At 42.0% G+C, this 27052-nt stretch overlaps 1 protein-coding gene across 8 annotated transcripts in view; it reads right to left on the reverse strand.

Moving 5' to 3' along the window:
• Positions 1 to 27052, reverse strand: part of GRXCR2 (glutaredoxin and cysteine rich domain containing 2) — a 221772-nt gene that overhangs the window by 18667 nt on the left and 176053 nt on the right. For 5 of the 8 annotated variants that reach the window (XM_081504987.1, XM_081504989.1, XM_081504988.1 and 2 more), the window contains 4 exons: positions 10495 to 10612; positions 10019 to 10197; positions 9357 to 9533; positions 2699 to 2785 (listed from right to left, as the gene is read on the reverse strand). The gene's annotated coding sequence lies outside the window, so the exon portion shown is untranslated. The remainder of the gene's footprint in view (positions 1 to 2698; positions 2786 to 9356; positions 9534 to 10018; positions 10198 to 10494; positions 10613 to 27052) is intronic. The other 3 variants (XM_081504992.1, XM_081504994.1, XM_081504990.1) reach the window with 2 other exon arrangements.

Raw genomic sequence — 27052 nt, forward strand, 5'->3', positions numbered from 1 at the left:
TGTGGCACACAAGATCTTTAGCTGCGGTATGTGGGATCTAGTCTCCTGACCAGGGATCGAACCTGGGTCCCCTGCAGTGAGAGTGCAGAATCTTAGCCACCAGGGAAGTCCCACTTTATATCTACTGCTTATTTACGATTTCATTTGCAATCATATCATAGGTCCCATTGCCTACTCCAGACAGCACTAGTAAATGGCCAACACCGAGAAAGTTGCTGGGATGAATATCAGACAAGCACATGACATGGGGCTTGAGAATGACAGTCCTACAATCTAGTTTAGGAAACAGACTTAACACGTAGGAAATAACAGCCTCCTGCTTAGGGAGCAAACTGTCCACTGCTGACTGCCAAAACTATTCTGGGAAGACAGCGGCCCCTCAGGAGACAAGGATGCAAGAAGGCTTGTAAAGAAAGGGCCCTTGGATTGGGTCTAAAAGAACGAGTTGGATTTGAAGAGCTGACATGGTGGAGGTTAAGCCTTTTTCTGTCTTTGCTGACAACATCATCATTGACTTAGTTGCCCAAACAGACTTCTCTTCTACCCTTGCAGCCATTCCCATGGATTCTGTCACCACTACTTTCTTCCATCCACCCCCACCCATCCAGCCCAAGGTCAAGCCCTTGTCACTTCTGTTTCCAGAACTGTGGCAGCCTCCTGGTGACCTCACCACCATCCACAAGTCCAACATCCGCACAGATGCCAGAGTGATGCTTCCAAAACACAAATCTGAAAAGTCCTAACTCTTCATGCAGCAGACAAAGTTGCTCAAAACCGAACCATGCCTTCCTCTCTAGACTGACCCTTGTCTCTCTTTCAGGAGCTGCCTGGAATTGGTGTTCCAGGCATACTGTCAGCTCAGTTATTTCTCAAAACCATGGATTTCTGTCTCCTATCCAGTACAAACTCTATTTCCTGATTAGGATGTCAAGCTTTCATTCATCCTTCAAGTCACACCTCAAATGTTACAGCTCCTGGGAAGCCTTTCCATCTGCCCCGAGGAGGAGACCTGGGCCTTTGGACCAACCGCCATTAACTACTTCTTGTTTTCTCTCACCGCTCCTGTGTTCCCCTCCACCAAAGTACGAACACTCAGAGTCACAAGCTGTGTTGACCATTCCTCTATCCCTAGTTTTTATTGAAGTGCCTGGGCTTCCCCTGTGGCTCAGCTGGTAAAGAATCTGCCTGCAATGCGGGAGACCTGGGTTTGATCCCTGGGTTGGGAAGATCCTTTGGAGAAGGGAAAGATTACCCACTCCAGTATTCTGGCCTAGAGAATGCCATGGTCTGTATAGTCCATGGGGTCTCCAAGAGCTGGACACGACTGAGAAACTTTCACTTTCCTGATATTTAATAGAACTCAGTAATTAGGATGACTTCCAGCTGAGAGAAATCAAATAAATAAAACTTTGGGAACAGGAGCTGAGCATATTTTTCAGAGGTAGAATCAAAAAGTTATCAGAAAAACAACTACATTTCTACTAAGGCAGAGGTTCCCAGTTATAAGGTCTTTGTGTAATCAATGCAAGGAATAGATTAAACACACACACATCAACACACATATACCAACATGCAGAGAGGGAGAAACAAGATTTTAAAATAAGAAAGGAGGCTTCCCTGGTGGTCCAGTGGTTAAGAACCTGCCTTGCAATGCACAGGACACTGGTTCGATCCCTGATCCTAGACGATCCCATATGCCAGGGAGCAGCTAGCCCCATGCGCCACAACTGCTGAGCCTGAGTGCTGCAGTACTGAAGACCATGCTCCTGGAGCTCAGGCTCCACAAGGAGAAGCCACTGCAACCAGAAGCCCACAGACTACAACCCAGAGCAGCCCCTGCTCGCCCCAACTAGAGAAAGTGCAGCAACGAAGACCCACAACAGCCAAAATAAATTCATAAATAAATCTCCGAAAAATATGAAAGGAAGGAAGAAAGATATGCCTTCATAATATCAAAAGAGAAATGACTGCAGAGGCCCTCGGACGCAGAGCTGGCCATGATGTGCCATGAACAGACGACAGGAGCCTAGAGCATGGATCCCTCAGTCCTCAGGACAGGCAGGTGGGACCCCAGGCTTCCAGGTAGTCACCCTCAATTACATCAGCCTCATTTATTTCCTCCAGTGTAAAGAACAAGTATCATTAATTTCCAAGGGTGCCATGCCATGAAAAAGACTGGGAAGACCTAACTAGGAGAACATTTTCCCCTATTCCTGCCAGGAAACAAGTAATTAGTAAATGTCTGACAGCCTATCTTTATCCAGAAGGAGCAGAGAGTGGATTTCCATGACTACCTGTTAAACAGGCATTTTCCACTGCCTGTGGGATGAATACCATTAAAAAGGTAGCCTTTCAAAAGGGTAGACTTCAACCAGAGTGAATATGTTGATGCATTTCGCACAGTTGTACTTGTGCCACGTTGAAAATGTGTTAAGCTTAAATTAAGTTAGAATTATGAACACAATGGAATTGGATAGGATCCTGACTATGAAAAATGAATCCTTTACTTACGTGAAAAAATCAAAAGCTGGCAATGAGTGTTCCAAGTAACATTTGTTTTGTACATTTTTATGCCTATTCCCATGTTCACAAACAGACTTTCAGAGAGCTAGACCAAAATCATGGAAGTTTGGAAACAATCATGCTTATTTGATAATTTTTAGATGTTCGTGGTTTTTTTAGGACAGTCACAACTTACCTCCAGAAAGAGGACACATTGATAGAGTGAAAGCAATTTTGGCAGTATTATCCAAAGCCTTAAAAATGTCCATATCCTTGAACCCTACTAGAAGAGAAAATAACCGCATGAATCAGAAGAAATAATGTCAAAACATTAACATGAGTTGCCCCCAGGTGGAAGACTCTGAAAGACTATTTTTTCCTTCCCAGTTTCATTATATTTTACTTGACTATGATAAACTTATCTTACCTTGATAATCAGGGGAAAAATGAATGAAAAAAAATTCATTACTTTCAACCCAATAATTTATTTTAAGGAGATGACCTTTCTTTTTAATTTTAGGAGTTTATCTGAGCAAAACTGATTTGAATCAGGCAGCATCAATCCAGAAGTGGTTAGGAGTGCTTTACCAACATGAGTTTGTGGAGACAATTTTTTTTTAGAAGATTTTTTTTTTAATGTGGACTGTTTTTAAAGGCTTTATTGAATGTGTTACAGTGTTATTTCTGTTTTTCCTTTTGGTTTTTCTGGCCATGAGGCATGTGGGATCTTAACTCCCAGAGATCAACCCCACACCTCCTGTATCAGACAGTGAAGTCTTATTACCACTGAACTACCAGGGAAGTCCCAAGGGAAGAGACTTTTATAAAGAAGAGACAGAAGCAAAATAGGGCAATCACTGCTTGGCTAATAGCTCAAAGCCTAGTTGTTTGTGATTGCTCAGCCTTGGGAGTTTTTGATTTTGTGACCATGAGACATTTACAGGTTTAGACTCTGACTTGCTGACACAGGCCCCCATGGCACTAAAGCCACACCCATTTAACAGCATCTTTGTATAATTAATATAACAATCCCCCTCTTTTTGCCATCCTCTATATATGAGAGACTAACCAAACAGTTGCCATTAGTGTCTCTATCAGTCACCATCAAAGTTAAATCATTCTTGTCTCATTGTGAAACTCAGTTTATGATGTCAGATCCACAGAAGAACTGTTGTTCATCTGGTTTCTGTTTCTCCAAGTGCCGGAAAAAAATCTGATGTATGGCTACAAACAAGCATTTAAGAACTTCGATAGAAGCTCAGCTGGTAAACTTCCCTGGTGGCTCAGAGGTTAAAGCGTCTGCCTCCCATGCGGGAGACCTGGGTTCGATCCCTGGGTCGGGAAGATCCCCTGGAGAAGGAAATGGCAAACCACTCCAGTATTCTTGCCTGGAGAATCCCATGGACGGAGGAGCCTGGTAGGCTACAGTCCACGGGGTCGCAAAGAGTCGGACACGACTGAGCGACTTCCCTTTCCTTTCCTTTCCCTTTCAGCTGGTAGAGAATCCCCCTGCTTTTCAGGAGACCCCAGTTCAATTCCTGGGTCAGCAAGATCCCCTGGAGAAGGAATAGGCTACCCACTCCAATATTCTTGGGCTTCCCTGGTGGCTCAGCTAGTAAAGAATCCACCTGCAATGTGGGAGACCTGGGTTCGATCCCTGGGTCGGGAAGATGCCCTGAAGGAGGGCATGGCAACCCACTCTAGTATCCTTGCCTGGAGAACCCCCGTGGACAGAGAAGCCTGGCCGGCTACAGTCCACGGGGTCGCAAAGAGTCGGACACGACTGAGTGACTAAGTGCTGCGCGGCGCAGCACACCAGGGAGACTGCCTGGAGGGCAGGGCTACCAGGAGGATGATACCAAGAGACAAGTACACTCCTCAGCCAGGGACCCCATGAACCACACCAGTCAGTATCTAATAAATCAAAGAATGTACCTGAAAGGGCATCAACCTGTTTTAGCCAACTGGCTTATTTGTTAATTTCTTGTTTTTGCTACAACACCAGTGGTGTTGGTCTAGGTACAGCAGGAGATATTTGCTATTACATAGACTCCTTGTTCAGCCAACAAGTTATCTAAAGCAGTTCTATTACCTAAGACTACCTTCGCAAGAAAGTCCAGGGACTTCTGTGGTGTAGCTATTGCCTTATCAATAGATTTTGTGATAGTTGCCAGAGTTAAGGAACATTGTCTTCCTGTGCATTAACAGAGAGGGAAAGCAAGTAAAAAAAAAAAAAAAAAGGAATAAAGCTTTCACAATGGAGATTAAGATCTTGAATTGTGATCTTGAGAGAGCTGGTCACCTCAAGATGTCATTGGCTTCTGGAAAGGAACCTCCCTAGACAATTTTAATTTTAGATCTCCAGCTGGTGTGCAGGTCCAAGAGTCTAGAGAAGCTCTTTTTAATTAGAGGGTGTAGATCCAGGATTCAAGTCCCTGAACTTTGACTACCATCTGGGTAGTGAGGAGGACCTGGGATGGTCCCTTCCAAAGAGAGGTTCAAAGGCAGTCTTTGTTCTTAATGATTCCAAATCAGAAATGTGGGAGAAAATTGGAAACATTAGTTTGAAGAGTTGTAGCCGACATTTGAGGAAACTAGAACTCAGGATGCAGTTGATTTACAGGTATATAACAAAACCTCAAAGACAATGAACAGCACTAGAATCTGATATCCACAAGGTTGTGTTATCATTTTCTATGAAGTATAATTATTTCCTCTACAATCACCCTCGTTTCTCCCAAAGATAATCACTATAAGACAAATTTGTCTGCAAGTGTTTAGTCTCCTTAAATTTGGCCTGATTATCTAGATGAATGCAGCAAGAATAGTGATTGACCACACAGATTCTCTTTAAATCTGCTTTGCCGGTACTTTTTCCTAAGGAATCTTAGATTGGACTTTTAAAAGCCTTTCTAGGCTAAGAAACCAAACCAAAAACTCAACATTAGACTTCACCCGGTATATTTAAAGAGGTGACTGAATTCCTCTCTTTTTTAAAGTATCCTAAGGTTCTGGACCTTTCTGGAAGTAGCCTTCCTTATTCACCTGGTAGGGCTTCCAGGAAGCCTTAAGCAAGGTACAAGGTCAGTTTTTCCAAGGAGCTTTTATTGGCTCCATAGAGTCAACCTGAATTCCTTAAAAGTATCTGGTCAAATCTTAGGCATGAGAGTTTAGGCATATTCTCATATATACCCAAAAGCATAGAACTTAAGAAGGTTTGTCATCACTTACTACTTGATAATGCATCCCACGTAATTTAGCATACCAAATAAACATAATTAATTTAACAACTCTCTTTCACAAGGTGAGAGACAAATTCTTTGAGATTTTCCAGGCTTCCTCTGGGAAATTTCAAAGGTATTTTGAAGTCAAAAAGACTGCATTCATAATTTTATTTGGAGAAGTTGTCAAAATGTTTGAACATTTGACTAGATAGGATCTCAGATCATTATGAAATAATACTTAATTATCAATTTAAGTTGACAATAGAAGATTTTAAAGGCAAACAGAAGATTACATAGCTGTGAACAAAACTTAGATCTTTTAATATTGAGAAGACTAGGTTTTCTCATGTAATCAAAGTGCTGATAAAGACAAAGTAAAGCACAATAAATTAGTTTGGAGGAGACCGAATCTTTGCTTTCCAGGTAGATTACCCAAAAAGTTCAACAACAAACTTTCACAGTCCAAAGCAGACCAATATTCCAAGACAAATTTGTCCTTTTACAGAGAGGAAGCCAAATTCTACTTCTGTACCAGTGTACTTCTGATATTAAAACTCATTCTTTAAAAATTTAAATAAATCCATTCTCATTTTAGTCACCTTGACCATACATAAAATTCCTTTTCCACAAAACTTTTACAACTTTTTTTACATCTATTCAGGTTTTATCCTATGTTTTTTTCTCTTCCTCATTCTCAGACAACCAGTCATTTTACTTTCTTCATGTATTTTTCACACAACTGTTTCCTTTAACTCTTACTTTTCTAAGCAGTTTTAATTACAAATATTGATTAGAAGACTTAACTCTTAGAATTCTTTAATCTTAATGAAAATAAAGAAGGAAGCAACTGTGGACTGTCACAGTAGCATTCTGTGGATTGTCATATTCAAAAATAAATTCACAATTTCTAGAAGTATAGTCTTCTTCACAGTAACATGTTCAATGTGTTACAAAACATGTTTACTAATAGATCTGAGTATTTTTAGCTCCCCTGTAAAAGGAAGTCAAAAGTAGATAAATCTATGTCAGTAATTTATGTTTCACTATTTTATCTTTTTTGTTGTTGTTCTTTTTTTTCTTTTTAAATTAGTTTATTTATATATTTTTTAACTTTACAATATTGTATTTGTTTTGCCATACATTGACATGAATCCACCATGGGTATACATGTGTTCCCTTTCCAGAACCCCCCTCCCACCTCCCTCCCCATCCCATCCCTCCACTATTTTATCTTATTCAGAAATGATTTGGATATTCAATGAATATCCACCATTTAACTGATCTCAGTATAACTTTAAAGCTTCAGGTTATGAAAAATATTTTGGAAATTATCTTCAAGTAAACATATCTTAAAACATTATTATTATTGAAAAGTTTGTTCATAAGCTTTAATCTTACATGTATCTATTTAATTTACTTGGGTTTTTGTTTGTTTTGTTTCGCTTTGCTTTTTTTGCTGGACCATGCAGCTTGTAGGATCTTAGTTCCCCAACCAAGGATCATACCTGTGCCTCCCAAAGTGAAAGGGTGGAACACTAACCACAGAACCACCAGGGAATTCCCAAATTTGTTGTTGTTGTATTCAGTTAATAAGTTGTGTCTGACTCCTGGCAACCTCATGGACTGCAGCACCCCGGGCTCCTCTGTCCTCCACACTCTCTGGAGTTTGCTCAAATTCATGTCCATTGAGTCAGTGGTGTTATCTAACCATCTCACCCTCCGCCACCCACTTCTTTTGCCTTCAATCTTTCCCAGCATCAGTGTCTTTTCCAATGAGTTGGCTCTTTGTGTCAGGTGACCAAAGTATTGGAACTTCAGTTTCCGTAACAGTCTTTCCAACGAACATTCAAGGTTGATTTATTTTAGGATTGACTGATTTGATCTCCCTGCTGTCCAAGGGATTCTCAAGAGTCTCCTCCAGCACCACAGTTCGAAGGCATCAATTCTTCAGCGCTCAGCCTTCTTTATGGTCCAACTCGCATATCCATACATGACTACTGGAAAAACCATAGCTTTGACTAACTATAACTTCTCAAATTTACTTGTTCTTAGTTATTTTTAGTTGACTCATAAAAATTTCATGAGACATTAAATAGCTAACCATCATGTTAAGTTATCCTTCTTGCTGACAAATTCTGTAACAAAGATAATTTGAGCTTATTTGACTTTTAGTAAGTCCAGGTAGAATGAAATTATTATCTTTAATGCTGTAGCTCTAAAGACATGCTTCTTTTAATTAAACCAACAAGCTTAAACTAGCTTTTATTTGTCAAAGATTATCCTAGACCACATGGACTAGAGAGACTTTTGGGTTAGTTTCTTTATTTCTGAGAGTATATTTGATTAATATAAATGTTTGTCTTTAAGCCAGTTAAATAGAGCTCTATACAAATTAATTTTGGCAATACTGTTAGGAGATAGAAAAATACTGCATATCTCTAACATCCGTATTTAGACATACAGGAATATCAGACAAATACAGAGATCTTATAGCTTTAATTTTAAAACTTAATCCATGAGGTCCTCATGGTCCAGTGGTTAAGAGTCTACCTGCCAATGAAGGAGACATGGGTTCAATCCCTGGTCCAGGAAGATCCCACATGGGCAGGGCAGCTAGACCCATGCGCCACAACTACTGAGCCCACATATACAGAGCACCGAAAGCTCGTGATCCACAGGGAAGCCACTGCAATGACGAGCCCAAGCACCACCAAGGAAGAGCAGCCCCCTCTCGCTGCAACTAGAGAAAGTCCAAGCGCAGCAAGGAAGACCCAGCACAAACATAAATAAATAACTTTTTAATTTAGCCATCAGACAAGTATAATAGTATAAAACTCACTAGTTTGTAAAAGAATGTTTGCATCCAAATTGTGTTTCTGATGAATAGCATAAACTAGAGTTACCTCTTGATGGCGTGGAGAAGGGAATGGCAACCCACTCCAATATTCTTGCCTGGAGAATCCCATGGACAGAGGAGCCTGGTGGGCTACAGTCCATGGGGTTGCAAAAGTCGGACATGACTTAGTGACTAAACCACCACCACCTCGAAGGCTAAGTCTCTTACTAATATTTGTTGAAAAGACTTTAAGATTTTTAATTCAGCTATCTTCCAAATATCTTTTTTTCCCCCTAGATCAGGTAAAATGTTTATATCTCAAAGACACAGAGAAAGGATAGGCTATCTCCAAGAAGGGCAATTTTTTCCTAAATCCAGATCCACAGCATCTGCAAGGAGTTTGAGTTGTATAGGGGACTTGGGGGGGATTGGCAAAAAGGATGCTGCTGCTGTTGCTGCTAAGTCGCTTCAGTCGTGTACGACTCTGTGCGACCCCATAGACAGCAGCCCACCTGGCTCCTCTGTCCCTGGGATTCTCCAGGCAAGAATACTGGAGTGGGTTGCCATTTCCTTCTCCAAGGTAAAAAGGATAGGTGGCTTCAAATCGTTTCTAGAGCTGACTTTCTGTTCTAGTAAAGACTCAATTTGTAAGGCAAGTATGGTTGCTTTTAATTTCTCAAAGAATTGAGTTGTGACTTCCAGAGGTTTACCCACCCACCCAACTACATCATCCTCTGTTTGCCTGTTTATATCAGGGAAATCTTCAACTAAAATGGAAATCAAAAGATTCCTACCTTGTAGCTTTAGACTTGTGTGCCTTTGAAATGTGTGAGTAAATTCTTCCACAATTACTTCAGGATGTTTTCTTTTCTTCTGAATACACAGGTTTATTTTAGCTTAGCCTAAAGAAAAGTTCCTACCAGGCTCCAAATATCAGTTTCCAATTTGGCCAACTTCTGACCATAGGGAGACTTAAAACAAACAAAAAAAAAAGCTTTTGAATATCTTGTGAGGTTTCAATCAGAACAAATAGCAAAATTTCCTGGCAGTATTGAACAACCCCTGGATGAAGAGACATCCCCAAAGAGGATGCAAAAGAAACTACCCTCCCAAGACCCAGAGTTACTCCCAAAGATAACCAAAAGAAAGAAAGACGGGAAATTCTCTTGAGAGCTGACAGCAGTCAGTAGGACCCTAGTCACAAATGGAATGCACCCCACAGTTCTGCACAATCAAATTTTGGGGACCCCACCTAACAGATGGCATGCCAATTTCTCAGGACACAGATGAAGATGAATGAGAAGGCAATAGATGTCCCCGGGAAATGAAGGATTAATAACTGTTTTTTCCTGCCAATCTGGATTTGGAAAGGAAGGGACAACGTGAAATTTTACTTCCCTCCCTTGACCAGGCACCACAGAGATCTAGGCAGGCTGACTTTGGTGAGGATTCTTACCCTTTTGGGGCCTCTGCCATTTTCCCGAGGATGCCATCTGCAGGCTCTGGAGAGAGTGGGGTTTCCCAGCAGGACTCATCCTGGTCACCAGAAACTGAGGCCTCACACTGGATCCAGTTTAAGTCAGAACCAGTCCAATTCTGATGAGAAGAGCTGATTCGTTGGAAAAGACCTTGTTGCTGGGAAGGATCAAGGGCAGGAGGAAAAGGGAGCAACAGAGGATGAGATGGTTGGATGGCATCACCGACTCAATGGACATGAGTTTGAGCAAACTCAGGGAGATAGTGAAGGACAGGGAAGCCTGGTGTGCTGCAGTCCATGGGGTTGCAAAGAGTCGAACGCAACTTAGCAACTGAACAACTAGTTCAACCCTGGACACAGTCTGGTTTCTAAAGTAGACCCTGTCCAACTTCAGCAGTTTCCAGAAAGAAATGGTCAAATGAAGTGTAGATGAAGGATGGCGCGTCCTTACTCACCACCTCCAGAGGCAGTGAGGAGAAGCGACTCAAGGGACTCCTCGGGTACCTTCTCTGCTGTTGCTCGTTGCCCCTGAGGGCCGTCAAAGCTCCTTGGTTCCCTCTTCAGTCATCAGACCTGTGAAAAGATAAACTGAGGCATGATAAAAGTCTAAGAGTTTATTTGAGCAAAAATCAAGTCAAATCTAGCAGTTCTGAACCAGAAGTGGTTAGGAGAACTTCTAAGGAGATAATTTCAAGTAGAGAAAAATATTTATATGGAAAAAATATTCACCGTAGGAAAAAAAATCTGAAAACAACTTAAATGTTCAACAGTAGGAATTTCACAAAATGAAAGATTATGTAGTCATGTTTAAAAGGTTTACAGAGCTTGAAATGATATGGAAAAATATTTATGAAAAAATTGAGAAAAGATGTGATGTAAAATTTTCTGTTCTGTAATTATAGCATTTTCTATGTAAAACTGTATAGGAGAAAAAGACAAAAGTAAATCCATTAAAATGTTAAAAATGATTCGGAGAGGGTAGTTAGGGGTGATTTTTATTTTCTTTTTTATATTTTTCTGTATTTTCTAAATTTTCCATAATTAGCTAATATTAATTTAATATTAGGAAAAAGTTTTTTTAAGTAAACTGTGCCTATCATTTTAAAATATAGATGAATTTATGCAATTGGCTGGAGAAAATTAAATCTTCAACCTCTGCCATTTTTCCTCTGCATGAATTCAACTAATAGGAAATCATATTATTTTATTGCAAAAATATTGTTTTCATACCATTTTAATACAAGCAGAAGTGACTTTAACTTGAGTCAAACAAAGTAGAATTGTTTTCTCATTTTCTTTTTTTGGCTACTCTGTGTGCTGGCATTTGAGATCTTAGTTCCCCAACCAGGGATCAAACGCACATCCCCTGCCTTGGGAGTGCATAGTCTCAACCAGCGGACGGACCACCAAAAAGTCCCTAGAATTGTTTGTTCATGATTGCACCTAGATGCAGAAAATTTTAATGGGTTATTGAAAGTAAAGTGTGTGACATATAACAAAATCAGTCAATTTACAACCTCATTACGGGGCTCATTACTTTTTAAAAGCTCTGATGGACACCTAACCACATGAATAGACTTAGTGTCCCTAATGGTAGGACAAATTAACATACTATTTCTCCTAATGGGATGCTTCTTTTACAGATAAGCTGTCCAAACCAAGACATTCTTGACACTGAAAGGCACTATTTACAGTTACACTAGGACAGGAGACAAATGGGGATAAATGATCACCCCACTGATGAGGTATTTAGGCCAAAATATTTAATATTTATGTAATCAAAACTTTGACCTAACTTTTGGTTTACATGAAGCACAGGTGATGGATGAATGAGCTAAGCAACCCAAAAGAAAATGGATGGACAGTGGTGGGACCTCCTGCAAGACAACTGGTCTCACCAAAAGGTCACAATATACTGGGGGAAAATGTCGGGATGAGCAGGACATTCTAGAGTTACAGAGATACAACCAAGTGTAATATATGAACCTTGGTTGGTTCCTGGAGAAACTTGACTCCAGAGTTGGTATCAGGGATTTCTCTGGCAGTCCAGAGGTTAGGACTCCACACTTCCACTGCAGGGGGCACAGGTTCTATCCCTGATTGGGGAACGAAGATCTCACATGCCTCAAGATGTGGCCAAAAATAAATAAATAAAAATTTAAAAAAACAGAGTTGCTATCAGAGGGAACTTAAGAGTTGTTTTCATTTTCATATGCAGGATAAATCTCAGTGAATATGTGTGAGAATGTCCTTTTTGTTGGAGATACATGCTAGAATACTTAAAGTGAGATGACATGATGTCTGCAATTTATTATATAAAAGCTTATTCCCTCAGTATATGTGCGTGCTGTGCTATGCTAAGTCGCTTCAGTCGTGTCCAACTCTGTGTGACCCTATGGACTGTAACCCATCAAGTTCCTCTGTCCAGGGGATTCTCCAGGCAAGAATATTGGAGTGAATTGCCATTCCCTTCTCCAGGTACTCTTCCTGACCCAGGGATAGAATCAGCGTGTCTTACATCTAACCTGAATTGGCAGGCAGGTTCTTTACCACTAGCGCCACCTGGGAAGCCCACTTTAACACATATGCATACATGTGAAGTAAAAAATGGAAAAATATTAACAATTCTTTATGGTTGTTTATTATACTATTTTTCTAATTTTTTAACGTTTGAAATATTTATAATAAAAATTGGGACCAAAAATTCTCTTAGAAAAATATTCACAGATATCTAGGCTTGCTTTTATGCATTTTGATTTACACCCTTGGGTATTCTGAGTAGAATTTTTATCCTATTCTGTCTAATGTAATTTACTGGACTTTATTTTTATGTGTACTTTGGGATTTGGGAGATTATGTTAAAAATGTGTCTTGATGAAAGAAATATGCAATTATTGCAAATTGAGTATAAACATTACCCCTTAGCAGTCTTTCCACATCTATCTTTTCTAATCAGAGTAGGGCTTATAAATTAAACATTTCCTTTTAATCTGCTCATGCGTTACTACACAATGCGTGCTTATGTGAATGCGTGTGTATTTAAACCCAAGTCTGGCATTTTCTTTTGAAACATTGTTATGGCAGAAGATTATTACAGTTATTGATCACTCCTAGAAAGTTGTGAGAGTTCATGTAACTTTATAAAAAACATGAAAAACAAAACCCAAGTTTATAGTCCCCCTCGCTCTACCACCAATCAAAACAGAAATTTCCAAGGCAATGCTTCGAGACTATCATATTATCACTATTTTTTTTTTAATTTACAAGGTTGTCTAAGCTCCCACAGAAATGAGTTTTTCATTACAGACCTAGGTGATATGGAACATAGTTTGGTGACTGGTCACCCCCTACATCACAGGACAATCTGATGAGACCAGCCCATCCAAAGTGTGAGATCAAGGATTCAAATTAGAAAGTAAGACATTTTCTTCCATGCCATCATTTCCGAAAGTATGACTTACAGAGCTAAAAGTTATTTCTTGAAAAAAAAAATCATAATAAAATAAGTTTGGGAAATTCTGGGTTAAATACAGTTAAACTAATTTCTTTACTGCAGGACTCCTGAGAATGTTAAATATACTAATGTACTTTGTCAACCTCCACCATTTCCAAAATGTAGTGCCCACAAAATTCTTTTTATTGTTGGAATTCTATTTCAGGAAACCAGTGTTCTGAGAAAAAAGTCTCAAAGATGTTGGAAAATGCTTTTCTGCTTAAAAATTCTCCCACCTCTGACTCTCATCCTCTTCATCGTGAAAAATAGTTACAGCTTATGAAGCATTTGCTATGTGTAAGAGAGGTATTTCACAGCTAAGAAAACTGGAAACTGAAGCTCAGAGAGGTTATGTATCTGCCCAGAGTCACACAGCCACGAAATGTCAGTTGTTATTCTCACCCAGATCTGACCCCAAAGTTTATATTTCTCTCATATCATCAAATTGACCACTTGAGGGGAAAAGGTCAATTCTTTAAAGATGAGATAGAAAATATTTTAACAAATCTAGCCATAATCTAAAACCCATAATAGACTTTAGTATATATGATCAGCAAGGTCTCTCTAGGGCTGGGATGGAACTTAAGCTACCCGTGTGGTTGGTTCTCTATTCTCTGTCTCAGACGAGACTCCAGAATTTGCTTTGAAATTTAACCACCTGCATTATCTGCAATTCACTGGAATGGAGAGATAGGCCATCTTCCTCATACTCTGAGCCGTTTCCTCATTGCCTCTGAGCAGAGCCGGCACAAGTCTTTGTATCATAGGCCAAAACCCCCATGTCAGAAAGTAACGAGAGGGTTCCCAGAGGACCAAGAAGAGGGTGAGCATAGTGGAAAAACATCAACCCTGCCAGAGCCACAGGCCAAAATCTGGGACTTCATTAAAAAATAATAATCATCTGGGATTATTCTACCATTGCAAAGATCCCCCTGGTGGCTCAGACGGTCAAGAACCTGCCTGCAATGCAGGAGACTTGGGTTCCATCCCTGGAGAATTCCATGGACAGAGGAGCCTGGTGGGGTCACAAAGAGTCAGACATGACTGAGCGACTAACACTTTCACCTTCTTTTCTAACTCCTCTCTCACTTCTGACTCACTGTTCATTCCTACCAGACAGAAAGAAAGAAGAGCTCTCAGAGGCTGCGAAACAGTCCTGAATTTTCTCCATCTCAGCAATCTCCAGTAGAAATGCAGATATGTACGTAATGTAACCCGCATATATTATTTTTAAATTTGCCAGTAGCAACATTTAAAAAGTACAAAGAAAAGTAAAAAACTAGAAATATTTTATCACTATTCAGATCTCATAAGATTGTAAGTAAGTCATTCAGGCATGTCTGACTCTTTGCCACCCCATGAAATAACCCGCCAGGTTCCTCTGTCCATGGGATTCTCCAGGCAAGAATACTGGAGTGGGCAGCCATTCTCTCTTCCAGGGGATCTTCCCAACCCAGGAATCAAACCCAGGTCTCCTGCATTGCAGGCAGATTCTTTACTGTCTGAGCCACCAGGGAAGCCCTTTCATAAGACAGATAGTTGACAAAGTAGATTCATTCCCAAGTTGTTTCAATCACACTTAAATTTTTTCCAATGACTGACTTGAGCATCAGTTTAAACGTATATGTGTACATTGATTCAGATTAAAAGCTTAGTTCTTCAGTCCCACAAGCCACTTTTTAAGCTCACTGGCCACATTTGACTGGTGGCTGCCCTATTAAGACAGCACAGCTGTGCAAGAGTACTTAATGGGGCCAGCAGTGCCCCCTAAAGGGCATTATGGAAACGTGGGGGAACATTTCCTTTTTTAGTGCTGTACTCACAAGAAAGGCGGAGAAGGCAATGGCACCCCACTCCAGTACTCTTGCCTGGAAAATCCCATGGATGGAGGAGCCTGGTAGGCTGCAGTCGATGGGGTCCCTACGAGTAGGACACGACTGAGCGACTTCACTTTCACTTTTCCCTTTCATGCACTGGAGAAGGAAATGGCAGCCCACTCCAGTGTTCTTGCCTGGAGAATCCCAGGGACGGCGGAGCCTGGTGGGCTGCCGTCTGTGGGGTCGCACAAAGTCAGACATGACTGAAGCGACTTAGCAGCAGCAGCAGCAGCACAAGAAAGGCATACTAGAGTCAGTGGGTGAGAGGACAGGGATGTGGACATCCTGCAACGTTAAGGGCAGTTCTGCACAACACAACACTGTCACCTAGGTAAAACGCCTGTTCATAATTATCTAAACCTAGAACCTGTTTGTTGGTTTGTTTTAGTGAGACTGGTAAGCTTGGTTTTAATATACATTTTGGGGGACTGAAAATGAACAGGGGTTAAGAGAAGTTTGTACTTTGTTTTATTCAGAGCTCTACCAAAAACTGCCTACCGTTTTGAAAAACTGCTTCACAGATTGAGATGTTGCTCCTACATCAGACAGCATCTGTAGCTGTGGCTTTTCACGGGGGTCTCAGACACAGGTAAAGCATCTAACGACTTCGTGATATCTTCTAGGGAAATCATACCCAAGCATTTGTCATTAAAACACACAGTATTTTATTATCAATTACTTTCCTTTTGTTTCTCTTTATATGAGAGCAAAGGTGTTGTATGGGTTTTCGCAGTTATTAATATATTTGTAGGAGGGTTATTTAATCTAGTAACTTCATTCCAGGATAGTAAAGGGACGTTATGAAGTAAGGGTTACGGGAAGAACACGCATTGTTCCTGATGGATTGAGAACCATTGCTCAGGGAAGGAGCGTGGCTGGCTCAAGCCGGTGAAGACTGCCATCTGCAGGAAGGAGAGGGAACTGAGGCTGCATCCCAGCGCGCACTTGCAAACTTCCGTGCTGTGCTGCGCTTAGTCTCTTGAAAGAAAGTGAAAGTGAAGTCGTGTCCAACTCTTAGCGACCCCATGGACTGTAGCCCGCCAGGCTCCTCTGTCCATGGGGGTTCTCCAGGCAAGAATACTGGAGTGGGTTGCCATGCCCTCCTTCAAGGGATCTTCCCAACCCAGAGATCCAACCCAGGTCTCCCTCATTGCAGGCGGATTCTTCACCAACTGAGCTCCCAAAGGGTTGACTCAATTAAACAGCTGTGTTCTTCGCACCTCCCAAGTCCAAAGCCTTGTGCTGGAAGACACTCACACTGCTACATCAGTGACGTGAACAACCGTGGCTCTGCTCCCAAGGAGCTCACAGTCTGGGGTGGGAAAGCACGTGGGTCTGGGGAAGAGGGATCAGTTCATGTGGGCACAAGTAATCAGCTGGTCACAGACACCCTCCCCCACCGCCCCCCCTCACCGGGCATCCACCTCAAACCTTTCTGTTAACAACTTGTCCAGGTTAGTTGATGTGGGAGAATATAAGAAAGAGTGCTAAGTTTTCTGCACATGTATTTCATATTCTTTCCAAATTTATATCAACTTAGAAAAACATACACAAGTGACACATGAATACAGCCTTTTGGAGGATAAATATTTTAAATTTGAAAGGAATAAAGAAGAAAATTAACGGTTTCCTTCACTCTACCTAAAAAGTTACCTAAAAAGTAACTGTTACTAATACACCTGGAATATGACCTTCCCAATGTTTTATGCATTTATATACATGTGCATACCACCCAGGTGGCATAGTGGTAAACAATCCTCCTGCCAATGCAGGAGACACAGGAGATGTAGGTTCAATCCCGGGGTCGGGAAGATCCCCTGGAGGAGGAAATGGCAACCCACTCCAATGTTCTTGCCTGGAAAACTCCATGGACAGAGGAGCCTGGTAGGCTACAGTCATGAGGTTGTAAAGAGTAGGACACAAATAAATGAGCATGCATGCATGCACATACATGTATATGCAGATACAAATAGACGGTTTTGTTTTTTAAGCACAAGTGAAGTTATACATACAGATACGCATATGTATACAGATATAATTTCATTTATGTTTAAATATATTAATTTTTCTGAATTTAAAAATATAACATGGAGATATTTCCATATCAATACAGATATATTTCCCCTGCATTGATTTTTGTGACTCCATACTAATTCACTGTAAAAAATTCATTCATTCTTCAACAAATATTTATTAACCACCTACTATTTGTTTGAAACTATTCTAGGTGCTAAGGATGTAAGAGTAAACAACAAAAGCAAAAAGAAAGGCAAAAATCCTTGTCTTCATGGAGCTTACATTCCGCTTGAGAGAAAGAAACAATATAATTAATTAATGAGTTAATAATATATGACATATGAAAAAGCAATAATTGCTATGGAAAAAATAGAACAGGATAAAGAAGATTGGGAATCCTAAACTGAGAGTGGGGCGAATTGCAACTAGAAACAGGGTGGATATGGCAGGCCTCAGTGGGAAGTAGCCTTGAGTAGATGAGAAAGGGAGCTATGAGAACATTGTGGGAAAGAGTTTTCCAGGCAGCAGGAACAGCCTGTGCAAAGAATCTGAGGTAGGAATGTGATTAATAGGCTCAAGAAACTGCAAGGATGCTACTGCAGCTGGGTAGGGCAAAAGTGGAAGCAGGAAGACCAGGTTGAAGGTCACTGCAAATACCTACGAAAGATGATAATAGTTTAAGATCAGAGTGGTAGCAGATAATGAGAACTTGCTACATTCTGCATATATTTTGAAGGTAGAGTCTACAGGATTTACTGAAGGTATTCACGTGGGGAGTGAGAGGGAGAAAAAAGGGATCAGAGATGATTTATCCTAAGCATGTGGAGGTACTCTGCTGCACTAACTGTGCTGTACCATAGGTAATGTAAACTGCTCCTTATAAACTAACATTTAGGTTATTTCTGGGCTTTCTCTATTATAAATGATCTTTCAAAGATTATTCTCTTACATGTACCTTTACGCACATCCAATTGGGTTTCCCAGTGAACAGTTTTACTCTTCTCTCACCTTTGAAATGAACTGATCTAACCTGATCTACCAGGGAGGATAATAGTGTGCTCGGGACAGACAAAGGAATCAGTGCGTGAAGTCAAAGTAAGTGTGAAGAAAAGGTTTCTCTTCTCTTTTATACTTTCTCTTCTTGCATCATTCCATCCCCCAATTAATACTGCGCATGATAAAACCACATAACAGCTCATATTTGTAAGCACTTGAGTGCCAGGCACAGTTGACTAGTATTATCTCCTTTTTACACTAATTACACTATGGGGCTTCCCTCATAGCTCAGTTGATAAAGAATCTGCCTGCAGTGCAGGAGACCCCATTCGATTCCTGGGTCGGGAAGATCCGCTGGAGAAGGGATAGGCTACCCACTACAGTATTCTTGGACTTTCCTTGTGGCTTAGCTGGTAAAGAATCTGCCTGCAGTGTGGGAGACCAGGGTTCAATCCCTGGGTTGGGAAGATCCCCTGGAGAAGGGAAAGGCCACCCACTCCAGCATTCTGGCCTGGAGAATTCCATGAGCTATACAGTCCATGGGGTCGCAAAGAATCGGACACAACTGAGCAACTTTCACTTCACTTCATACTAATGACCAAACTATGAAATAAACGTTTATGTCCATTATATAGATAAGAAGTAAAATAAGACCTTGTAGGGGACAAATGCACCCCAAGGTCACACATACGTAACTGCTGGAACTTGCATTTGAACCTGGTCATGGAGCTCACATCCTCAGCAACTGCACTGGGCAGCATCTAGTGTAAATAAACTTCTAGTATAAATAAACTTCTACCTTTTCCCTGTGACTCTTTTTCCCTGGGACAAAATACCTTGGATTCTATTTACAGTAAGGATTATGCCTGGCCCTCTAAAAGGCAGTGCGGGCTGATGCAAAGGGCACAGGCTCTGGAGTCAGCTCCTTCTGACTGTGTGATCTTGGGTGAATGGTTTAACCCCACCCCTACCCCACCAAACCTCAGAGAAGTAGATCAGGACCCTGAGAAAACAAAACAAAGCATGATTTCCTATGGGGACTTGTGAGTAGAAAAATCTCTTAAAGATTTTAGTTCCAAAAAAAAAAACATTTTAGATCCAAGTGTCCTGTTTGTGGCTAAAGACAGACAGTGAAGTCTAGAGTCTCTACTGGAGAAATAAAGATCATTCTCTCCACTTCCTATGGTCTCCCTGCTACAGATAAGTTTCCTTGGAAACGCAGCATCCTTCCTATCTCCTCTCTTCAAGACCTACTCTCTATCCTATGTTAGGGCTGCCACCAAAGTCATAAAAAGATTTCAGGGCTGGTGGATGAGTGGTTAAGAATCGGCCTGCCAATGTAGGGGACACAAGTTCGATTCCTAGTTCGAGAAGATCCCACAGGCTGCACAGCAGCTAAGGCTGTGCGCCACTGCTGAGCCCCGAGAGCCCTAGAGCTCGTGCTCCACAACAAGAGAAGCCACCGCAACGACGAGTAGCCCCCACTGGCAGCAACTAGAGAAAGCCCACACAGCAACAAACACCCGGATCTGTCCAAAAAAAAACAACCTCATCTACTAACTCAAATCCCAGCTCAACGCACAGGACTGCTGTGGGACTCAAACAAGCCCTTAGCCCTCTCTGAGCCTGTTTTCCTATCTCTGAAATCATCAGTAGCCCAAATAAACTCTAAATTTTCTCTCAGAACGAACATCCTACAGCTCTATCTCCAGTGGTGATGGGAAGGAAGAGAGTGATGGATACAGTGAACACAAAGAATCTTGCCTCCTACCTATATTTATTGATTTGTCAGAGGCCACAATTGATTGTCTTCCTCTGGAGCAGATGCTCAAGTGCTATTCACGCAGCAAAAGCCATTTTTTGCCTGAGGAAACAAAATGTTCTGGGAAATTTCACAAAAATTGATCTTAAATTGTCTAAAGAGCCACAAATTCACATCAAGCAGGGCATTCCATGAAGCCTGAGGTCCCAAATGTTGTCTGTAAGTACTTCCTCCCCACCCCACCCCCTGCCCGCCGTGAAAATTTCACAACACTTCGGAGATGTGTCCTGGGCTGCCTGGTTTAACCATCAGCTGTGTGGGAAAGGCTGAGGAGCAGGGGTGACTGAAGGTGAGGTAGGTCTGACTACCTCCAAATGCAGGCAGCCGATTCCATGTGAACATGGGTCTCTGGCCAGAGGGGCACCGAGTACTGAACACAGAGCTCTGGGAGGGTTACAGCACCAGACCTAAACCTCCAGCCCAGGGCGCCTCCAACCCACCCCAGATCAGACTCCTAGAAACACACACACTTGCCCCCCTGTACCCCACACCAGCCAACCATCACCACGGAGGAAACACGGGGTGACAGAAAGAGACCCAGAGGAGGGGCTGGGACCCTGGGCTCCTGTCCCAGTGATTGGTGAATCTTGACTCTAGAAATGTCCTTTGCTGGGCCTTAATTTCCCAGGTACTTGCCCATTGCCAGTATCTGGACGTGACCTTGTTAACTCTGACAATGCACGTCTCCCTGGTGTGAAGAAGCTCCACTTGTCTCCCAAGGAGCTATGCTGCTTTCTGTAGTCTCTACCAGGCTCAGGGACCTACACTATTTGTCTGTCCTGCACAATTTCCCAGACCTGCTTTTGGGAGTGTCTCTTCCCCTGCTCCATGCTGTCCTCAAGGAGGCAAAAGACCCCACCACCCTGGCCACAGTGATTGGTTCAGGACCAGGCAGGTGAACTTGGAATAAATCAGATGCTTGCCTGATGCTTGTTACCTATTGCTCAAGGCCACGCTGCCCTGAAGTGTAATGGCTCTAATTGACAGCCACTTTATTCTCCCTAAAGACTCTGTGGCTGGAACTGCAGTCATCTGGAGGTTGGCCTGGGCTGGACCACCTGGGACCCTCGCTGCACCCAGCAGGCTCACTCACGCTGGCTGTCGGTGCTGTGTGGCTGCTGAAGACTCTGCTGGGGCTGTGGACTGGAGGGAGCATCTGGTGTCTCCATGCGGCGTGGACTTTTTAGGGCATGTCAGTTGGGTTCCAAGAAGGAACATTCCAAGTAGGCAAGTCTCAGTTTACCAGCAATTTATCAAGCCTCTGTTTACCTCACACTTGCAAAAATCCCATCAGTCAAAACATGTCACATGTCTAAGCTCAGAGTCACTGCGGGATGGCCCCACACAGCAGTGTGAGTACCAGAAAGCCTGGTTCTTTAGGGGTCACTGATTAACCAATAAATTTCCTATTATACTGATGCTGACTTGAGTTGCTCTCACTTAGTGCCAAAATATTCATGACTGATAGAGAGTCAAAAGATTTGAATCCAAGTCTTATCTTTACTACATGCAGCCAAAAAGTTACCTGACCTGAGATTCAGTTTTTCATCCTTAAAATAGAGATAATATCCAGTTCAGAATACCCTTATAAAAAGTAAATAAGATGAAAATCCACCAGACATTTGAAAAACCCTAACATGCTATACACATAGATGTCCAATACAAATAGGACATTTCATACACGATGATGATAAAGGTGATGATACAGCAGGGGAAACAAAGTTTAAATCATTTCAGTTTGTAATTCACTCATTTCACAAACAGTTCTTAGATATCTACTATGTGTACAACACTATTATAACTGGCCAGCTATACAGTGGGAGGAGATGTCCAAGCCCCCAAAGAATTTAGAGTCCAATAGAAGAAAAGCGAATATATATACCTATTAATGACTATATACATATACCTATTAATGACTATATATAGGTATATATACATGAATATAATAGATATATATGCTTTTATGTATATATACACATATATATACCTATTAATGACTATATATATGTATATATACATGAATATAATAGATATATATGCTTTTATGTATATATACACATATGTGGATCACAATAAACTGTGGAAAATTCTGAAAGAGATGGGAATACCAGACCATCTGACCTGTCTCTTGAGAAACCTGTATGCAGGTCAGGAAGCAACAGTTAGAACTGGACATGGAACAACAGACTGGTTCCAAATAGGAAAAGGAGTACGTCAAGGCTGTATATTGTCACCCTGCTTATTTAACTTATATGCAGAGTACATCATGAGAAACGCTGGGCTGGAAGAAACACAAGCTGGAATCAAGATTGCCAGGAGAAATATCAATAACCTCAGATATGCGGATGACACCACCCTTATGGCAGAAAGTGAAGAAGAACTAAAGAGCCTCTTGATGAAGGTTAAAGAGGAGAGTGAAAAAGTTGGCTTAAAGCTCAACGTTCAGAAAACTAAGATCATGGCATCTGGTCCCATCACTCCATGGGAAATAGATGGGGAAACAGTGGAAACACTGTCAGACTTTACTTTTTTGGGCTCCAGAATCACTGCTGATGGTGACTGCAGCCATGAAATTAAAAGACGCTTACTCCTTGGAAGGAAGGTTATGGCCAACCTAGATAGCATGTTTAAAAGCAGAGACATTACTTTGCCAACAAAAGTCCGTCTAGTCAAGACTATGGTTTTTCCAGTGGTCATGTATGGATGTGAGAGTTGGACGGTGAAGAAAGCTGAGCGCCGCAGAATTGATGCTTTTGAACTGTTGTGTTAGAGAAGACTCTTGAGAGTCCCTTGGACTGCAAGGAGATCCAATCAATCCATCCTAAAAGAGATCAATCCTGGGTGTTCATTGGAAGGTCTGATGTTGAAGCTGAAGCTCCAATACTTTGGCCACCTCATGCGAAGGGTTGACTCATTGGAAAAGACCCTAATGCTGGGTAGGATTGGGGGCAGGAGGAGAAGGGGACGACAGAGGATGAGATGGTTGGATGGCATCACCGACTCGATGAACATGGGTTTGGGTAGACTCCGGGAGTTGGTGATGGACAGAGAGGCCTGGCGTGCTGCAATTCATGGGGTCGCAGAGAGTCGGACACGACTGAGCGACTGAACTGAACTGAACTGATACCTATTAATGACTATATATATGTATATATACATGAACATAATAGATATATTATATATACTTTTATATATATATATATATATATATATATATGCTTCCCAGGTAACTCAGTGGTAAAGAATCTGCCTGCCAATGCAGGAGACACAGGGGACAAGAAGATCCTCTGGAAGAGGAAATGGCAACCCACTCCAGTATTCCTGCCTGGGAAATCCCATGGATAGCTGAGCCTGGCGGGCTACAGTCTATGGGATCACAAAGAGTCAGACATGACTGAGCAACTGACATATATATATATATATATATATATATATATATATATATATATGTATTCATTAACCTAAAGCTAAAAATAAAATGCTACCTCACAAGAGGAATAAATCTTTCTACAGAATAAATCATTCTAAGTTGAATGGTGGGGGATGAGGGGAGGAGAATGAGGACATCTCAGAAAATATGGTACTTAACCTGGGACATAAATCTTGTGTTGGCTTTTATACATATAGAGGAGGCAAAAGGCAATCAGGAGAGTGGGCACCAAAAGAACAAAGGCACTTAGTAAGAAAAAGTAGGTGCTTAGTAAGAACAAGATACAGACAAATGAATAAATGGTGTTTCAAGGATAGCATAGAATCCAGTGTTTCTGCCATAAAGGGAAGATGGGTGGGAACAGTGAGATATAAAACTGGAGGAATAGACAGGGACCACGTTATGAAGAGCCTTGAATGCCAGCCCTAGGATTTCAGCATTTATTTCAATAGAGAGTCAGTGAGGATCCTAGATAATAATAACGGCAAGATTAAAGCCATGTTTTGCAAAGGTCAATCTGATAAAGGGGGATGAACCTATACTTCCCTTTATAGAAGGAGTCCTCCACCTGTCTTGGTCTATGGAGTATTGGGGGGCCTGATACCCCTACTCTCTCATTCTGCTCCAAAGTGGGCACATGAATCAACTTGACCCATGGGACCATTTCATCCCAGTAGCTGGTTCAGGGAGAGGTTTCTGATTAGAGCTAGGTCAGTTGAAGTTTATGGTCACCAAGAATAAAACTAACAGGGAAGAAAAAAGACAACAGACAAAGGAAATCAGTGACGAATGGCTTCATTTGAGCTCCTGGACAAAGCTGCCTGAAAGTAATGTACCCCTGAATTTCCATCACACTGGAAGTGACCCAATCACATTCCATTGGAACTGGTTTTCTTTTGTAATGAAGTGATTCCAGACTTCATACAGTCAGGCACGATGTGAATCCCTTAATAGTCATTCATTCACTTAAGAAATATGTTTAAGTGCCTACTATGTGTTGGACACTATTCTAGGCACTGGAAAAAGAGTGTGGGGAAAAAAAACAGCCAAATATTCCTGTCCTCATGGAATGTATATTCTAAAGTGAACAAGGAAGGTAGGTCAAATGGGATTAGAACAATAAGTGGGGAGGGGCAGGATCCCAGAGGGCTTCGTATAATTTTGTTTAGTTATTTTCGCTTGTGCTGGGTCTGCCTGGCTGCATGTGAGCTCTCCCTAGTTGTGGTGAGTGGGGGCTACTCTCGGGTGCCGTGCATGAGTTTCTCCTTGAAGTGGCTTCTCTTGTTGAGGAACACAGGCTCTAGAGCATGTGGGCTCAGTAGTTGTGGCTCTCAAGCTTAGTTGCTCCAGCATGTGGGATCTTCCCAAACTGGGGACTGAACCGGCGTCCCCTGCAGTGCAAGACTCTTAACCACTGGACCACCAAGGAAGCTGAGGGTTTAATAGGCCATTTTGAGGGTTAAACCTTTGTTCTGCGGACAGGAAGCCACTGGAGAGTTTTGAGTGGAGAAGAGGCACGCCCTCATGCTGATTTCCAAGGCCGACCCTGGCTACCGCACTGAGTTTGAAGAAGAAGGTCACAAGTGAAAGCACGTGGAATCGAGAGAGAGAGGCTGGTGGCTAGGTCCGTGGTGGCAGCCATGAAGTGGCAAGACGTGATGAGCATCAGAATCAGTGTCGGGGAGGCTCCAGTGTTTTTCCTCACCTCAAAGGACAGAGTATTTATTAACAGGTGTTGGGGAAGGCCGAGAGAGGAGCAAGAATGGGGGTGAAGGTCAGGCACTTGTTGTCATCAAGTTAAACTTGAGTTGCCTGTTAGACTTCTAGGTGGCCAAATATTCAGGTCTCAACTCCAGAGGAAATGCGTGGACTGGATTACACACCTGCACTGACCTCAGAGAAAGATCAAGGGAAAGATGCTCCGACTGCCTTATTCGCCCTCTGTCGTTCCTCCTCCTCCCACCCGTAACTGTAGTTGCCTGACAAGGCAGTGAGCTCAGATGTGCTTTCCTCTAGTCTCAGAGGATGTTCTATGTTCTAACAATCCTATCCAAGGAGACTTTTCTTCTTAAGTTGTTCAAGTGCAAAGTTCAACTCTAGGAAGGGATCCAAGAACTTAGGAATGACTGTGTGCAAAAAATAAAAACACACTCACTCAGGTTCCCATAGGGAACCACGTTTCCTACCTAAGAAGTCTCAGGAGACCTGAAGTTCCTGAGCCGCACACAAGGAGGAGCAAGACAGACACCAAGAGCAATGCCAGGGTGACGGTGGGGGCAGAGGCAGGGCCGCTCAGAATCCCGGTGGCTTTCATTAGCTGATGAAGACTGAAACACTGGTATTTTTTTTTTAAGCTTAAAATAGGAACAATGAATATGGAGGGAATCTTTTAAATGTTAATGGAAGCAGTATTAAGGAAGAAAATTGAACCTATTGTTTCGCAAACAGCTGGCTCTGCGGAAGCAAATTCAGTGTGTATTTCTGAGGGTTCCTTTCAAAATATGCTTAATTATAATAAGCAAAAACTCCAGGGAGGCGCACCCTGGGGAAAAGACTGTGGGACTGGGAATCAGAAGATCTGGCTTCCAACTCACTGGCAAATCACTGACTTCTGAATGGCATTTTCTAAAATGCAGATTATAACTGCTGTAAAGCATGGGGAGCTCAGCTCGGTGCTCTGTGATTCAGAACCCCGGCCTGTCACTCACCAGCTGGGTGACTTGGAACAAATTACTCACCCTCTCTGTGCTCAGATTCCTCACTGGCAAAATGAGGATTGTGATGTTACCTTCTAACCTTATCAAGAGGGTGAGCAAGAAGATTAAGTGGTCTTTGATACATGAAACGCTTAGCACACAATAAGCACTTAATAATTATCAGTACTTATTACCAACATGTGTAACTCTCATAACACAGCCAGAAAGTGTATACTCATTATTACTGCCATGTTACGGCTGTCAGATGAGACAGACGGGTAACTTATCTAAGATCACATGTGCACGTGTGCACAGTCGCTTCAGTCATCTCTGACTCTTTGCGACCCCGTGGACTGTAGCCCGCCGGGCTCTTCTGTCCAGGGATTCTCCAGGCAAGAATACTGGAGTGGGAGCCATTTCCTTCACAGAAGGTTCCCTGCCCAGGGATCAAACTGAAGTCTCCAGCATTGCAGGCAGATTATTTACCGTCTGAGCCACCAGGGAAGCCCCATCTAAGATCACACTGATGGTTAAATGATAAGTACCACTAGTAAGTAGTAAAGAATGTAGACATGTTCATTATTTATATATTTAATGTTGGAGAGACCTTTTGGTTTTCTCGCTGATGTTGAGCTCACTTCACAGCTCGCCTACCTCCTCGTTCTGCTCCTCAGCTGAGCTGC

Source organism: Giraffa tippelskirchi, chromosome 6, assembly GCF_054371585.1.
Source record: "Giraffa tippelskirchi isolate mGirTip1 chromosome 6, T2T-mGirTip1v1.2.pri, whole genome shotgun sequence".
Classification (NCBI taxonomy): domain Eukaryota; kingdom Metazoa; phylum Chordata; class Mammalia; order Artiodactyla; family Giraffidae; genus Giraffa; species Giraffa tippelskirchi.